The sequence below is a fragment of the Pholcus phalangioides genome, unplaced genomic scaffold, assembly GCF_987345545.1.
Source record: "Pholcus phalangioides strain wild (caught in Gottingen) unplaced genomic scaffold, Ppha-v1.0 ptg000009l_1, whole genome shotgun sequence".
NCBI lineage: Eukaryota > Metazoa > Arthropoda > Arachnida > Araneae > Pholcidae > Pholcus > Pholcus phalangioides.
This window is the reverse complement of record NW_028301602.1, coordinates 56,305,508-56,323,311: the sequence shown is the minus strand read 5'-3', so window position 1 is coordinate 56,323,311 and position 17,804 is coordinate 56,305,508. Positions and strand designations below refer to the sequence as shown.

Sequence of the window (17,804 nt, the reverse complement as noted above, 5' to 3'; positions counted from 1 at the left end):
TCTTGTCCTTGTAAGCGAAGGGACAGTGAAGGAAAGAAACTTAATATACATTTTGGCAAAAAAGTGTTGATTTTGGGGAACAATTTTCCGAATATATATATATCTCATTTGGCTGCACTTTACAAATCTCGAAATAAATTTGCCAGTGTAGGAACGAGGGTACTACGTAATAACAAGGTTACAACATCACGCTATACGAAGAAAAAACAGCGCCAATCGTGAAAGAAGACGATTGAACTTGGCTTCTAACGGGATTGAATATTTAGTTCTTTTCAAAAAGCTTGCAATCCCCCTGCTGGGGAAGAATTTTTACTTTCATTGGTTGTTTGGAGCGTAACTGGCTGCTACAAAAATGGCACGTCACAAAAATTCAAAACGTTATAACTCCCAAAATATTCGTCCGATCTTAAAATGGAAAACATCTTTCTGTATTGGTTTTTCACAAGGAATCACGTGTATAATGTGTATTGTAAGGTTGATAGTTACCACCCTGTATAAGGATAGTGTTTAAAATCTACCTGCTCTATCAAAAGACTTTTTTTAATTGAGACCGACTAGCATTCACTCCTTGAAGTCGGAAAAATGCAGAAAACCAAGTTCAGCTGACCACCACCACCACAGTACCGCCAACGGGGATGCGAATCGCCGTTGAGAACTCTTATAATATCATGCAAATAAATATATTTTCAATCTCGTAATTGCGCGAATGTGAGCCAGTCTCTCTGCAGTGAGCAGAACCTTCAACCCGATACATAACATTAAAATTCAAGCATTTACCATCTTCATTTCCAAATATGAAACACAGATGGCATCACCAGCGAGAACATAGAAAAATCACAACAAAAATACGTTAAGGGGGCCCACACAAACACACACTGTAAATACACATTCCGGAATGTACCGATCTGTTAGAAATTCCGCAGAAGAATGATTACGAAGTGCATGAACGGTAGAGGATGAGTAGTAGTCTCCTGATTAGACTATTGTGTGGTCGTGTAAGCACCGTGCTGGGCTGTCACCATCAGGATCCAGGTTCGAACCCCGTTGACAGCACAGTGGTGATCGGCTGAAGTTGATTTTTCAACTTCGAGGAGCAATTACGCGCGCGCGCGAGCCGGTCTCCCATTTGAAAAATCTCTCTGCAGACCTTCAACACGATACTTACATAACATGAAAACTCAAACATTTGCCATCATCGCTTCAAAATATGGGAGACAGATGATGACACTTACCAGCAAGAACACCATACAAGCACTACTCCGACAACATAATTACGTTAGGCCATGCATAATACATACAACGAGAATCTTACGCAACATTTTCTCGGTGGGGGACGGGGCTGACATTCATCTACATGTCTACTACTAATATTGGTTTTCGCTACCTAATACCATCAGCAATTTCCCAGAATTTCGTAGACGGTAAATTGTTACGAGGCTGTTTACCGATTTCGAACGATCTCGAAACTTTTGAATCGGGATCGTTTTGAGTCTCGAAAGCCATTTTATATGTACGCACATATGCTTGATATCGATGCTTTGACGTAAACCTGCCAAATAACAATAATAAAAATATACACAGCTACACAAAAAAGACTCCGCCCGCTAATATACGACAAAAAAACAAGTAAATCATGGGATCATTTAACTCGAGTTGGAAAAAAGAGAAATGTACTGAACATATTTCTGAAATACGTATGGAGATACGCGGGGCCTGATCGCTTTGAAGTACGTCATCCTATATTTTTACCAGCCATATCTAGCTGGGAAAAAGGGAAGAAAAAATGCGCGATTTAGACATGGTCAGTGAAAGTAAAAGGTGGGGGAGGATGAAAACCGGAGAAAAAATCGGGAATAGGAATTGCTTTCGGGCATCCGTTTTTATCTGACAGTCCATTTACTCCGGAATGTTTGAGCGCTGAAGCGATAGGGCGCCTTCTTTTTATATTTTCGAACAACTCGCTCGTAAATTCCGGCACGTCTACCAGAAGGGATAAAAAAATAGATAAGGAGTAGTATATATCACAAAACTTTGTATTAGCGACGAATTTGTCCGGTATGTGAGGAGGAACTTTGTATGCGTTCTACGTGGTTCGAAACTAATTCAAATTATGGTAATATCCGTGGTTATATTTATTCATCTCACTCAATCGCTCTGTAAGGTTCTACCCACTTGATAATGACTATGTCACTGTACAGACTCGCGCATGCACCTCCGTAAAAATTTCTCAAAAGAATTCCTCGCGAGTGACAATAAGTGTTTCGTTTTTTAACCTCTTCTCGTACAAGGGCGAGATATCTCGGAACGGGTGGAATCGATACACTCGAGTTCGCTCTGTGTTCTTTCTCTCATCGAGAAGCTTAATCGGTAAACACTAATCGGTAATTTGTTAATAATTAATCGGTAAATTGTTTCAGTTCATAAAAAAAAGAAAGTCTTTCTTTAGAAATGTGGCATCGCTTTCTGAGCATGTCACAAATTCCTTTTTTACTGCGCATGCGGTGGACGCTGATCGTTTTTCCATCAGCGAACTGTGACTAAAATCATTGTTTCCCTCTTATTCCGCATCTTTCTTTATTGCAGCGGACTGAAAGCATTTTTGCTTCTGGTGTTTTACGTGGTCGAAAGAGACGGACGGTTCTGAGCATCGAGCTTATATTACAGGAGGGAGCATCCAGCCGCCGCGACGGTGGCTACATCTAATGCAAGGAAACCACGTGACTCGGTGAAAACAAAGTTCGTTTGCCCATAGAAATATACAGTTCGGTCTCTAAATATTGCGTTTTAAAGATTAAAAAACAGGATAGAGAACTCGTCTAAAGACGAAAAAAGATTAAATTATTTATTTCTCATTATTACTGGAATAATTTTTTCCGTTAATGCTGAAAAATTTCTTTCATCAATTCTCGAATTTTCCTTCATTAATTCTCGAATTTTCCTTCATTAATTCTCGAATGTTCCTTCATTAATTCTTGAATTATTTCCTTTTAATTATTATTTCTTTCATTACTTCTGGAGTAATTGCTTTCATCAATTCTGGATTTGTTTCTTTCATTAATGCTGAAATTATTTCTTTCATTAATGCTGAAATTATTTCTTTCATTAATGCTGAAATTATTTCTTTCATTAATGCTGAAATTATTTCTTTCGTTGATTCTGAAATTATATCTCTTTAATTCTGGAATTATATCTCTTTAATTCTAGAATTATATCTCTTTAATTCTGGAATTATAAGTTTAGAATTATCTCTTCATTGATTTTGGAATTATCACTTCCATTGATTCTACAATTTTTTCTTTCATTAATTTGGAATTATCCCTTTTTCCTAATGCTTAAATTATCATTTTCATTAATTCTAGAATTATCATTTTCATTAATTCTAGAATTATCATTTTCATTAATTCTAGAATTATCATTTTCATTAATTCTAGAATTATCATTTTCATTAATTCTAGAATTATCATTTTCATTAATTCTAGAATTATCATTTTCATTAATTTTGAAATTACAAATTTTGTCAATGCTGAAAGTACCTCTTTCATTAATTCTGGAATTGCCTTTAATTAATTCTGGAATTATCTTTAATTAATTAATGGAATTACCTTTAATTAATTAATGGAATTATCTTTAATTAATTATGGAATTGTCTTTAATTAATTATGGAATTATAACTTTAATTATGGAACTATCACTTCCATTAATTTTGAAATTATCAATTTCGTCAATGCTGAAAGTATCTCTCATTAATTCTGGAACTATCTTTAATTACTCTCATATGAAAGGAATGCCACATGCGACTCATGAAAGGGACAAATCTAAATTAAAGAAACATGGAAATGAATCGATCTGCCTGTTTTTGCTTAAAAAAATGCTTGATTAAAGCTGCGGAATTTCTTCAATGTAATTTATATGGGCCGATAATTAATTTTTCAAAACATCCTAAACTAATATGATCTGATGTAATTGGATAATAGTATAAGACAATACGGATAATAATAATTTTATGACATGAATGTCGCTCTCCACTTGTCAATACAAGATATACAGAAGACCGGATGTTGTGAAGATATTTATTATTTGAGATGTTAATTTTTTTAAGGAAGGAAAAAACTCATCTCTGCCTCTACCGGGAGTCGAACCCGCCGGTAGAGGCAGAGATGAGTTTTTTCCTTCCTTAAAAAAAAAAAAAAATTAACATCTCAAATAATAAATATCTTCACAACATCCAGTCTTTTGTATATCTTGTAATAATAATTTTCATTTTCGTGCTTGATAAGATACAAGTAAAAAGTTGAAATCAATGTTACTGCATGAATATCCACCTCAAAAGTGGGTCTGGCTCATTAGTTTATATTTAATTTTCTGGGCTTCGTATCTCTAAGTGAACTCAACATTTCGAAACTCAAAAATTCAATTCAAGTTTTAAAATTATTGATGTGGTGGAAAATCTTACTAAATTTCCGCATTTTCATGCTGAAATCGGCCATTTTAACATTGATCTCCATGGGGATCGCGTTTGTTTGCACCGAGTCACGTGATCTTCCGACGGAGATGTTGGGGGACACCGTTCGCAGCACTGCCAAGGCGGAGACCGCTGACGTCATACTCCCTCCAGTAATATAAGCTCGATGCTTCTGAACTATAAAAAACCGCAAAAATATTAATTTCGATTTTTTTTTTGGACTGAAACCGTTTTTCACCTCCAAACCCTTCGATTGTGTGTGATTCCCTCCCCGTCCCTCAGTATTATTATATTTCCTTTCTCTGTGCAGAAGAGAAGTGAAAACCTGCTCTACTCATCTTTTCCTCCTTTTGTTTCCGAAATGTTAACAAAGATGCTGGTTTCAGAAATTTATCACTGGTATTTCAACTATGTATCGTTCGAACTTGTCACCAAAAGCGTGCCCGTAAAAGTGTTAACCCTTATGTGTGTAAAACCCCAACTTCACCCCAGTGATGGTCGGCTGTTCTGTGGTTCCCAACTTCCAGGGGCGAATGCGAACCGATATCCCGGTTTCAAAGTCTCGCCACAGAGAGCAACAGGCGTACAAATATTCAAACATCACACTTCACTAACAATATGAAATATATGGCAGCACAAAAAACTCACACGTAACACTATTTACACACTCGGACTGTTAAGCACACACACTTATACTTCCGGTACAACTCGATCGGTAGTATCATTGTTCACGGTGATAGACCGGAGTTTTACTCGGTTTGAAAGAAAGAAAAGAAAATATACATGTAAAAGAGTCATAGACCATAGTTTCCCAAGCTTTTTTGTCCCATCGCCCCCTTCTCCAAAAAGTTTTTCTCCCATCGCCCCCAACGCAATGTAACCCATAGGATCTTATGTTATACTTGTAGCTTCTACTGTACCCCGGAACATTCCATCGCCCCCAAAGGGGCGTTAACGCTCACGTTGAGAAATCACTGGTCTAGAGCAATATTCCCTAACGTGGGCAAAATCGCCTCCAAGGGGTGATGGAATGGTTCCGGGTTCGGTAGAAACTACAGGTATAACATAGGGTCTTTATATATATGGGTTAGTTTGCGTTTGGGAGAAAAAACTTTCTGAAGAAGGGGGAGCGATGCGTGCGTGCGTGTGTGTGGGACAAAAATACGTAGTAAAAAGTTTGAGAAACTCTCGGCTAGAGCTTTACTTCTTATATGTTCAGAAATGCTGTTATCCACCTTCCAAATTAGAAGTGACAAATTGGAAACGGGCGCGGTAGCTCAGGTCGATATGATACTCGCCTAAAGCATCAAAGGATGTTTAGAGGTTTCGCGAGTTCGATACCCGGTTTGTCCTTGTCAGAAAACTTTCCTGACGCAGGGGTACAACGGAAACGGCGACATGACCGCAGAAAAAAAATTGCTACCGCAGAGATTCCCCGATCGAGGGGTTAGCGCACCAACCTCTCGATGAGTATAAAAAACAAGCCTACCGTTCGGAATCGGGAATAAATTGTAGGTCCCGGTCTAATTAGCACTTGTGTGCAGAAAATGACCATGGTGCGACAAAAATGATCGAACAAATTGTAAAATGCGTGGATTTTCCGTGAGTGTAATTATAAGATACTTACATAACATGAAAATTCAGGCATGTGTCATTTTCACTTCAAAATATGGAAATCAAATGGCAGCAACCGTATAACACGAAAGAGGATAAACTCTTTCTTTCTTTCAAAACGAGCACAACTCAGGTCTATCACCATCTATGGGACATTCCTTTCTTCAGTGTCTTGTGCCGGAAGTGCAACCGTGTGTGTGTACCTAACAGTCTCTGAGTGCGTGTGTAGTGTTGTGTTTCATTTTTCAGTGCAGCCATCTAGGTTTCAGAAGTGAAGTGAGTGATGTGTTATGATTGAATTACGTTTTGTACTGTTTATAGGTCTGTTGTTTTCTGTTGCGAGACGTTTTAAACAGGAGATCGGCTCGCATTCACGCTTTGAAGTTGGGAACCGCAGAAAACCAACTTCAGCCGAATACCACTGTGGCGACGGTGGGGTTCGAACCCAGAGAAGATTAACTCTGACTGCATAAATACGTTAGAAGTTAGGGCTACGCACAACATTCCAGCATGTACCAATTCGTTAGAAATTCACCAGAGGCTTACGGTGTGGATGACAGTTAAGTAGTAGTAGTGAGTGTAATTGTTCGTGTTATGCGTTCGCTGCTCTTTGTATTCGAAGGGAACGAACAACTGATGCGTTTTTTATGCTTTCCATACACCAGGGTTTCTCGAACTGTGCGCCGCTGAGTGACGGCTCTAACAAAGGTTTTTTCGAAGAGATTCTCTGTTAAACTGCTCCGGAGAGCCACGGATAAGTGTTGATTAGGTCAACGGTCCCGCTGGTGGGAAATTTTTAGGAACCCCTGCCATATACTGCTTAGATTTACATAAGCTGTAGCAAGCTACTACTAGTTTCTAAAAAGCACTGCGTTTTTTATTATTTTTTATATTTTTATTCTTGTATTGTAGCAAATCGGAATTCTCTCCTCAGCAAATCTTGATTGAATAATTCAACGTTGATGACGATGAGATGAGCACAGAGTGGTCTTTGGTCATCTACTTTCTCAACGAATAAGTCAATAAGGGGCCTTTCAAGTATAACGTTATCATCGATGCGGGGGAGAGGGGTTTCTGATTTGCTGACTTTTGATGACAGGGGGAGGGGTTTGGATAATGTTTACGTCATCGACCACCCTTTATGAAAATATGAGTTTGGATTCAGAAGGGAAGAGCTGATGACGAAATTTTGCTGACAAGGGAGGGGGGGGGGGTTAAAAATGGCTAAAAATTTGCTTACGTAATACTTGAACGGCCCCTAACGGGAATATCGATAAAATTAGCTTATGATTTTGATCTCCGGTTTCCTTAAAGTTCAAAATCTGTGCCCGTAGCCTTTTGTAACTGCTTTGGGTTCCCAAATATGTGTTCCTATAATAGTTGCGAATTCAAAACAAAGTTTCTAAAGTTGATCCCACGAAAATTGTCTGTACTTTTCCCGTAACTTACATGTTTTTCGAACCATTACGTATAGACAGCGAACATCAAGTTAGGTGTTGTTTGTTCTTACAGCCGATACTCGTGGGAAGCCGATCAATCGTTCTTCTCCTCTTCCTTCGAAATGCTACAAATAGCTTTGTTACCGTTATCAACCTCATTCATCCTGTTTCCCCGTTTAAAAAGTTTACTGGCAAAAGTGTTCTTTTCATCCCAGCAGCCAATATTTTACAAGCTCCGATGCCATAAAACGAAATGAAAGCCCTATACATGGTACGCCTTATCCCTTTCGGTCGTTTAAAGGGCAGTGAAAAACAACCCCCCCCCACTCCCACCCCTTTCTTATTTTTCTTGCCAAGCGCTGTGGTCCCCAACTGGACAATATCATGAAGCTCCCAACATCAACCTCAACGGGTATTTACGTCGTCCCCGGGTTTTATTTCAAACTTATTTCCTTTTTTTAGGAAGATAAAATTTCCTCTTTTTGTCATTTCTTCTAAAGTGCATAAGAAAAGGAAAAGAAGAGCGATTCCAGGGTAGACAATGTACTGTCTCAGCACAAACACTTATAGAGTTGCCAGTGGCTTATATCGAGGCAAAATACGAAGCAGTGGACTGCGCAAGTGTAGACGTTATCTTCACAACCCTCATTAGTGACAAAACTCTTTTTTTTCCAACTTCGTCGCGAAGACATTTATGTCTTTCTTGGGGGACGTAATACGCCCTACAAAATCAACATCTACAACGAAATAGGAGAAGTTTGGCCAAAGAAAAAGAGAACTTTCCCGTATTAAGAGCATGTTCTTCACCAATTGCTTCAAGGATAGAAGAAAATGAAACGCACTTTAGTCTTCTGAGAAATCACCCTTAAAGTTTGTTTCAGCGATCGCGTATCGACTCGAGAAAAAGTTGCTCCTTGTTTTCTTCGACCTGAACGTCGATGACCGAATAAAATAGCTCTTTGCATATTTTAAACCATCTATTTTCTAAAGAGGCTTACGATAAGATATTCCTCGATTTCAGATAAACTTAATTTTGGTCTTGGATCTCACGCTGATCGAACGACAACTTTTATTTCTAACTTTTCTCGAAGAAAAGATAAAAACTTCTGTCACTGAATGACAGGGTTTTATTTACTCTGGCACTTTACGGGTTAACTCTGTAGAAAAACCGTATTATAATATCTGGTTTGTCGAGCAGCAAAATACCAGTTATCGATGGAATGAAATACCTATTGACTATTGATGCCATTTGGAGATTCTATGTGATACCTCGTTGTGTCCGATTTCTTGCTACGAGAAAAAAATTAACGTTTGCGCATAAAAAGAATATTTTTTTCACACGCTCCAAACTTTATGGGAAAATATAAGTTTAAACTTTTTAAATGTTATTGTATGTGGGATTATAGTGATATTTTAAAAAAGCAGATATATTAGCTCTGTGCGGAAAATATGTTCTATAATGTAGTTGATTAACTTTCACCATGTAATATAGGCTCTGCTGCAACAAGTAATACTATGCTGATTGTTGTCCATGTGGGGACAATCGCCCCCTCTCTGTATCCGCCTATGCATGTGGCTTGCCAAAAGCTTGGTGCGCTAATCCTTCGATGCGAAACTTTCTGCAATAGCAATCCATTCTGCGGTCATCTTGTCACCGTTTCTGTTCCAGCTCTGCTTTAGGAAATACGTATTCTGATAAAGGCTGATCGAACTTCTGGGCATCCTTTGTTATAGTAGGCCAGTTTCATAAGTAGGAATTTATTTCATAGGAAAGGGCGGGCAAACGCGATCCTCTGTGAATTTGATCATTTTATAACAGTGTTCTTTGTCTCCCCCAACTAAAATTTTCAACCCCTAATTTTCCATTTGGGGTAGTAGATCTCCTTCTTTCCTTCGCCTCCCCCCCTTCCTTATTTCCCGTCCTGCAGTAGGCGAGTATCAACACGATACGCAAGACAACTCAAAATTCAAGCACCCGCCATTTCCACGTCAAAATATGAAAGACAGATGGCAGCACCTCTGAAATACGAAATGTGCATAACTCTGACATACTAAATAGCACAAGGCCGAACATAATGCCCACACACATGTTCCGGCATGCTAAAGCAACTCGTTAAAAATCCCTCAGAGGAATTTGCGCGAGGTGCATGTTCGGTCAAGTAGTATGCGTAGTAGCAGCAGGCAGGTATATTGAAGACTTTCGGCTACCTGATGAAAAGTGATGAGAGGTGACTGGCACCTCTCTTCGGCACACTGTAGAAAATAGTATGATCGTATGTGCAAGAAATAATCGAACGTGAAAGGAATTTCGAGCCTATTTTACAGATCTTGAAGAATCTTAAGGGGGAAAAATAGGGAGAAAAATGAATAGGATAAATAAGAATTGGTTCTTCGGGAACCTAAATAGAATCTAAGTACGGACGAAGGAACACACAAAAGTCCGTTGTTTCCTCTCGAAGAGAGTGTATTTGACGTTAATATACAGAGTACGAGTGTATTTGCTGATCGTAATGGCATCAGCATCATCATCAGAATCCGAAAAAATAACAGTAATAAAGTAAAAAGGAAAGGAAACGTATTAGAATAAACATTGCGAGAGAAAATGCGTCTTCCATTGGAAACGATCATTTCGAGACTCTTCTTGTGCATAAACTATTTTTCCTACAGTCCCGGAAAGGATTCCAAAATGGAAGAGAAACAAAAATGCTCCTCCATGCATACCGAAATATACAGTAAGTACTCCCCCCCCCCCCCCACACTCCGATACATGTACATATGCCTTCAGATCGTATTTGTGCTCTCGCGTATGCATTATTTGTAAAGCACAACATCCTAAGAGATTCTTTCGATTTAATGTTTCACATCGCACACACACACACATACGTGCATCTGTTATATTATACATTTACGTGTATTATTTATGTTTCTGTGAGACTTAAAAAAAAAATTAAGGAAGACTTAGGATTGGGTATTTCGACCAGGCTAAAAGAAATCGGATAAATTATAGTAAAACGTCATTATAACGGACTAGTAGGGCTATAGGTTGTCCGTTTTAATCAAAAAGTCCGGTTTATAACAAATAATTCTTATTCAACAGGATGCGCATAAATTAAAGTATAGTAGTTAGCTACATAAAAAGGATTTATCACACAGTAAAAATCCGTTATAACAGTTCCCAATAACGAGGTAAAGTGTCATTATAACAGACATCTCGTTACAAGAGAATTTTCCTTTTTTTTCAGGTTGCAAAATTGTAGAAAATTGCTGCTTTATCTGCATTAAAACGTCTCTCAAACTATAAACTATTTTGTTCTGATATTAACGAATGCACAGAACTCTATTTATGTAATTTTTTTGGTCTCACAGCTTTATTCTCTGAGACATAATTGTTAAATCTTAATTTCAGTCTCAATTATTACATATATTACTGTTCACTTCTACGTCTGTATGGTGTCGTCAACATTTCCCCGCTAATCGGAAAATTATTTTAGCACAATCTTTTCAGTCATTCGGAAACGAATTTGAACTGCAAGTGCTGGTCCAATGGCCTCTCATTCATTGGAAGAGACAAAAGTCCAATAGAATCATCGCATAAGTCATGTGCATAGTGGGAAAGTCCAAAAACAGAAAGAAGGGATGTTAAAAAAAATTTGACACTTTAGCTTCCATCCTGTGTTAGGAGTACCTGTGAGTAATATTTACGAGGAGCATGTGCTATAAGAGTCGTTATGTTCAATTCTTGAAGAGAGACAAGGAAAAATTAGCATTTTTTTACCCTTATTCTGACTTTATAGCGAATGCTTCCTGATTTTTAATTTGCTATAACCTAATATTTTTTGTATCTTTAACATTAGCTATTTCACAGTCACTTTAAATCACTCGTTATAGCCAGATTTTCGTTGTAAGCCGTACTCGCTATAACGCACTTTGACTGTATAATAGAACACGGCCTTCAACATTGGTTGAATTGAAAAAGATGTGTACGTACAACACTTCTCTCTGCATCAATCATTAGAGCAAGAAGATCCTGGTTCATTCATGGGTTTGAAAAAAAAAATATTTCTGCTGGGTTAATTTGCTGCTTATTTCTTCAATTAATAAAGTGGAACTTCCCCCAGCCGACACTTTTCAGACCCCATCTGGTCCCGTCGAATAGGGATTCAACGTATCTCACTATCCGTTAGTGGACACTCTAGATAGCGGGGAGTAAAATTATATATATACGTAAAACCGAGAAATTGAAGGCCATTTAGGATAACGTCAGCAGATTTTTAGTTCTTTTTCCTTTTGACCCCCCCCCCCGTCAGCAAAAATAAGCAAAACTCTGCCCCCCCTCCCCTTGTCAGAAAAATGTAGCTAGCTGTGCCCCTCCCCCACCGCATATTTGGCTCAGAAACGTACGCCGGGAGGAGGACCACGAGACACCCCCCCCCCCCCGACGATCAAAATGTTATCTTCAATACAAAAAAAAAAAATGCATATTGGACGAAAATACCTTAAAATGTTATTATAATAAATTTATATTAATTTAAATGCTGTTTGAAGGCTAAGAACTCCAAATTTCTGTTCAAGAAATTCATTTCGATCCACTTCCTAATCCGAACCCCCGTCCTCTATCGATGCTTTCGTAATACTTGAATGACCTCTTATCATATTCAACTTCATTAACCTCGCTCGTGTTGGTAAATATGATAAATCATTAATTGATTACTTAATTAACTAAAAATAACTGTGGTCCAGGATAAATGTGGTGAAATTTAATCAAACTTTCTTTATCCAGACTATCACCACCGGTGTATCCCAAATGCACAGAGAGAAAGAGAGAAAGAAACTCATATACATTTTAACATTAAAACGTGTAGGAACCGATTTCGGCGGAAGTCAAACGTCGTATAAATGTGAAAGTCGTATAAACGAGATTCCACTGTATATCGTACCTCCCCCATTAGCGGTCACTCCCCGTTAGTGGACAAAATTTTTGGTCCCATGGGTGTCCGTTGGCGAGAGATTCTACTGTTACTGACGTAGGTATCTCATAAGTGTGCTCATAATATGTAAACTCATTTTCATTTGCCGATTGTTCACCATATCGCAATCAAAATTTAAATGGCCTTGGATCCATGCTTACGCAAAACACACATCAATCAATGCTTAATCGCTTGTTTTTTTTTTTTGTAAATTTAAATCTGTTCAGATAAAAATAAGCATCCTTTATTATTATTAGAAATTTTTAATTATTCGTTATACGCGACGTTCGTTATAATACAGTCCGTTATAATGAGGTTTCACTTACTGAATTTAATATTATCGCTTTCAGAATTGGATTTACTATAACACCGTAAAATGAAATCGGGTCGTATGATGACCACCGACAAGGTAAAAAAGTATTACTGTGTATAACTTTTTTTTCTGATCATTATTTGTTAAAACGGCAAACTTGTTCATTAACAGACTATGAGCATTCGTTATTTCTAGTAACGAAAATAATTCACTATGCTCTCACTATACTGCGTTTTCGAACACAAAAACTGCTCATAAAAGCATTTGGTTTAAAAGCTGTTATGAGCATTTTTTCTTTCTTATTTTTTTAGGCAAGTTGCCTGCTAAGGCTTCTGTGTATCTAGCTGAATGCGTATTTGTTGTTCTGCTTGCTGTGACGAAACTTCTGAAGTGGATGTCAACTCGCAATGACACCTCGAAATCGATTAGGCTACGCAGACACTAATAAGTGCAAAAGGCAAAAATTTTCATATTTGATAGTGGAGTGACATTGTGCTTTTGACCAAAGGACTCCTCCGATCGAGCACGATAATTGTTTGTGCCGAAAATAGAGTAGCATTCCCGTTAAATTTCGACGTGGCAGGTTGGCGGGCATTCTGGTTGAAGAAGGTAGCTTACGTAACAAGAATGCATGTGCACTTGTAATTTTATGGACGCACAGGAGCATCAGGTATCAGGTAATGATACGCGTATCCCTTCATATCTACTTGTAGGCTGCTTGGTGCATGCCTGGCTGATTTTTCTTACCTTGGTATCATTACGCGTACACCTATTCCCGGCAACTTCGGCGTGGATGGTCCATGGGATCCACGCAACTGGCTTTTAGTATCCTTTTTAATGGAAATAAAACTTCTCTCGAAAGCTATCGGCGAACCGCTATGGCAGGGCTGTCAAATCAAGGATAAGGAAAAATAATAATTGGAGAAAAACTTGGAAGGAAAAAAATGTTTTATCTGTAAAAAATTGAACATGAAAATCAATGTGAATATGTTGGATGAAATAATCAGTAGAGGAGTTTCTGATGCATTAACATCTAGCTGGGACCGTAACCAGATAAACAATGAATAAATGTCAGTTTGTGAAGAAGTGGAGGAATACACACACGCACACACAAAACCCAGGGTAAACGTTTATCGACTAAATTGCATTTTACTGGTGCGACTTATACACCGAAGTGGCAACCCTAATGCGTCTCGCATTTGGCTATTATGTTCACCCTCGAACAGAAAACAGTTGGCCACCTCTTTCGTCTATTTAATCGATGGCATTTTTTTTAAAATCGAATTAGGAGTCTTCAACTTTTTTTACCTTGGCCTTATATTTGATGTTAAACTTGATGGACACGTTCACGCTAAGAAATCTTCATAAACCGTTAAATTATTATTGAAAATTTTCTTCCAAAATATAGCAATCTGTTGGCAAGTAATCCGTAAGATTTATGACCCGGTTTTAAAATTTAGATTTATTTATGAACGATCGAAAATTCCCCCGATGCGCGTAAGTTCTGAAGCAACGGAAGATGACGTCAATGAAGATGCACTACCAGTTATAATAACTGATGTACCTTGGCCTTCTATTATAAACCGAACTAATTTATCAGATTATCAACAATTTCTCGTGTGTGTATTTTAGCTAGACATGTTTCGTAATTCTAGAAGGGCGAAAATCCTCAAGGCTACGACAAGCTTTTACCTGCTTTAGTGGAAAACGGGGCAGGCATATCGTGTTCAGCGATTTTTAAGTGGAAAGTTACGTCGAATAACTCTCGAGAGTTTAAAAATTTGTCCATGTATCACGTTTCTCCATTGAAAAATGGCTTCTGCACTTCCAGTTTGTGTTTTCCTTTCTACCCTTTCGTAGAAATGTGAAGCCGTTCGCTTCGGAACCAATCGGCAAAGTAAAGTTCGATCGAGCATATTAAAAAAAATAACTTATGAGACTTTTGGGGCAGTGACGTCGTGAAAAATGGGCCAACGGGGTTTGGGCCCAGAGCATCGAGTCCAACAAAATCGTCCCCTATCCAAAAGCATTTTTTTTAATTTTGAAAAATAATTTCTTTCATTAATTCTGAATATCTTTCTCTTATCATGAAATTATTTATTTCAGAAATTTTCTTTAGTTTTTGTCTAGTGTGTGCATATTTTACATATGCATAGTTATCATTTTCTACGTGTTCTGTTATTATGTATGAACCTTTTCGGATGTCTCTACATTTGCCTTTTAAATAAAATTAAATCGAACTCCTAGACCCACAAACTCGATAAGACGGCACATGCGGCACCGTACAAGAGAACAAAACCATTATATTTTGTGCGTAAATATATGTATGCACATTGGTAATACTTCAAGAATTACATACTTACGGAATCTGAAATTTATGAAGTTCGATGATTTTCATTTCTTTTTGAATAAACACAAAATCATGTTCTGCATTATTTGATTACATTGCAGTCTTAGTGAATTGAATTGCCATAATAATTTTATTAATTTTTATGGATGATACATTTTCTGATGTATTCACAGAATCATAAAATTTCTTTTTTCGAAATTTGTTCCCCTATAGGTTCCACTCGAACCAGACTCTGCAATATGGTCTGATTAGAATGGCATTAACCATAAATCTTGGTCCAGTCTAAGCGGCAAATCAGATTATCCCATATTACAGTACAACTCGGTTAATTCGAATAAAAATAAATAAATTCAGATAAAATAGAATTGATAATTCGAACTCTTATTCACGTGAACTCTTTTGAGTTTTCTATTCAATTTAATGTTAAAATTTCTTGTTTAATTTGAATGTTTTTTTTTCCGAATGTTTTGGATAATTCGAAGAGAGAGAGTTGGAAGAAATAAAATCATTATTTTTGTAAGAGTAAATCCAGTTTCAAAAAATTCTACAAGTAAGACTGCTTTTTCTCGACCAAGTTGTTAAAAAACAAATCGCCATTAAAGACAGCTAAAAGTTTGAAAATGCTGTTTTATATACTCTACTCTACCTTCGATATAAGTTAATGCCAGTTTTAACTTCGTTCAGCTGAAGTGCATCGGGAATGTTATGAATTATTGTTGTTCAATCTATGGACAAAGGTGTACCATTTAAAAAATGCGAATCAATTTATCGTCATTAAGAGTATGGAAAGTATAGGGAAGTAAAACTTGTGATATGTTAATGAAAGTATATTTCCTTGATAGAGCATTTGAATGCTAAACAAAATTTGAGAAACAGTTTCGTAACTGATGATAAAATTTTGATAATTGGTAATTATTATCCTATATCAATGATGATGATTAAGTTGTAATTTGTATAGTCATTATACAGATTCCTGATAGATTAATTAGATAATTCGAACTTTTTTCGGTTACTTTGGCCTTCGAATTAACCAAGTTTCACTGTATAATGGTAAAATATGTGTATATAATATGCAGGGAGCATATAGAAAACAAGAGGTGTGACATTTTACGAGCGAATCGTTGATACTAAAGATATAGAAAAATTAGAAAAAGTTTCCAAATAATGTTTAGCACCCAGATATATCATTCGTGTTGCCAGGGGTTGAATAGTTGTTAAAATAAAAATGTTGACTTATTATATGAACTCTTTTTCTCAAAATCCCAATTAAAAAGTTGTTTCCCTGTCTCTCCTAATATGAACAAAAAAAATCCATGTTTCTATGTGCAATATTCACTGAGATATTTGAATTCCGAATGTAGAAAGTTGTGAAAAAACAGCTCTAAATGCGGGCTAACATTTTACCCTAATGACATTCTTCCGCTTTTTCGGTGCTTGCTTCGTCCCGGCCTGAAGTACGTTGTACGATTTTGAAAACTCAGAAAGCTATAGACTTGGTCCAAGGGGTGCAATGGGAAGCCACTAGCGGGGATGCAAGGCTTGAGGTATGAAGAGAGACTTGATTCATATTGAATATGTTTTCTTTGGAACAAGGTAGGCGTCGGGGTGATATGATTGAAGTATTTAAGATTTTCAATAAGATCGATATGATGGATCATAAAATATTGCTACGCAGTCATTCAAATGCTTCGACTCGGAGACACCAGTTTCGATTAGTTATGGGCAATTGTGCAGTAGAGAGTTTTTCCTAATAGGGTTGTAAATGGATAGAATAGCTTACCTTCGTTTGTCATGAATTCTTCCCTCTCCCCTTTGCCAATGGATGCCTTTAAGAGGAAATATGACAGGGGCTGGGTGGGAGTATACTATAATCGAGAAATTATCCATACTTAAATGATGACAGCCGTAGTTTTATGGGCAGTAATATTTTATACAAAGGTTTTTAACAACTGGCTATTGCGAAGATGAATTTTTTTTGGATAGAGAAAATTCAACTTTCTTTGCGGGGAATCGAACCCACGTCCTTTCACTTTCCGGGTGAATGCACTAGACTACAAAGGCAACGAATCTCTCAATCTTTCCTAGGAGCTTGTGTGCACTGAATGGGACCGTACATGGACGGCTGGACCTGACTCAGGACAAGCTCATAACTGCTGACGCTGACACCAGATGGCGAATTATGAAAGGATGACGTCACTCTCCGCTATTCAAACCTTTGTATGGAAAAGCGGAGAGACGTCATCCTTTCATATAGTAATATTTTAGTTTTACACGTTCTTTTTCGGATGTATTGCTAATGGGTAACTGTATTTAGGCTGTGAACAACCATAGTGTTTTATGGGATTTTTAATTATCATTCATTTTAATAATTTTAATATTCATTTCTTTAATTATTGCTTTTTCCTATTTTTTGGTTGCTTTTTTTCCCTTACACTGATAGTGTCACTGTAGGCTGAAGTCTAGCGCCACTATTGAAGATTCTTTGACACACGGTGTTTATCTCGAGGAAGATTGTCATGCATGAAATAATTTTTGCGCAATTTCATTCGTTCATAATAAAAAAAATGTGAACTTTCTTCGCTATAACATATCATTGTCCAAATCATCATCACAATCTTACCTTTGACGAGACCGCGGCTGGTTAGCGATAGAGCTGCTC

The 17,804-nt window shown here is 37.3% G+C and overlaps 1 protein-coding gene across 6 annotated transcripts in view; it reads left to right on the top strand.

Moving 5' to 3' along the window:
• Dgk (diacyl glycerol kinase 1) overlaps positions 1–17,804 on the top strand; it is a 283,957-nt gene that overhangs the window by 96,624 nt on the left and 169,529 nt on the right. The gene's annotated exons all lie outside the window — the stretch shown is intronic.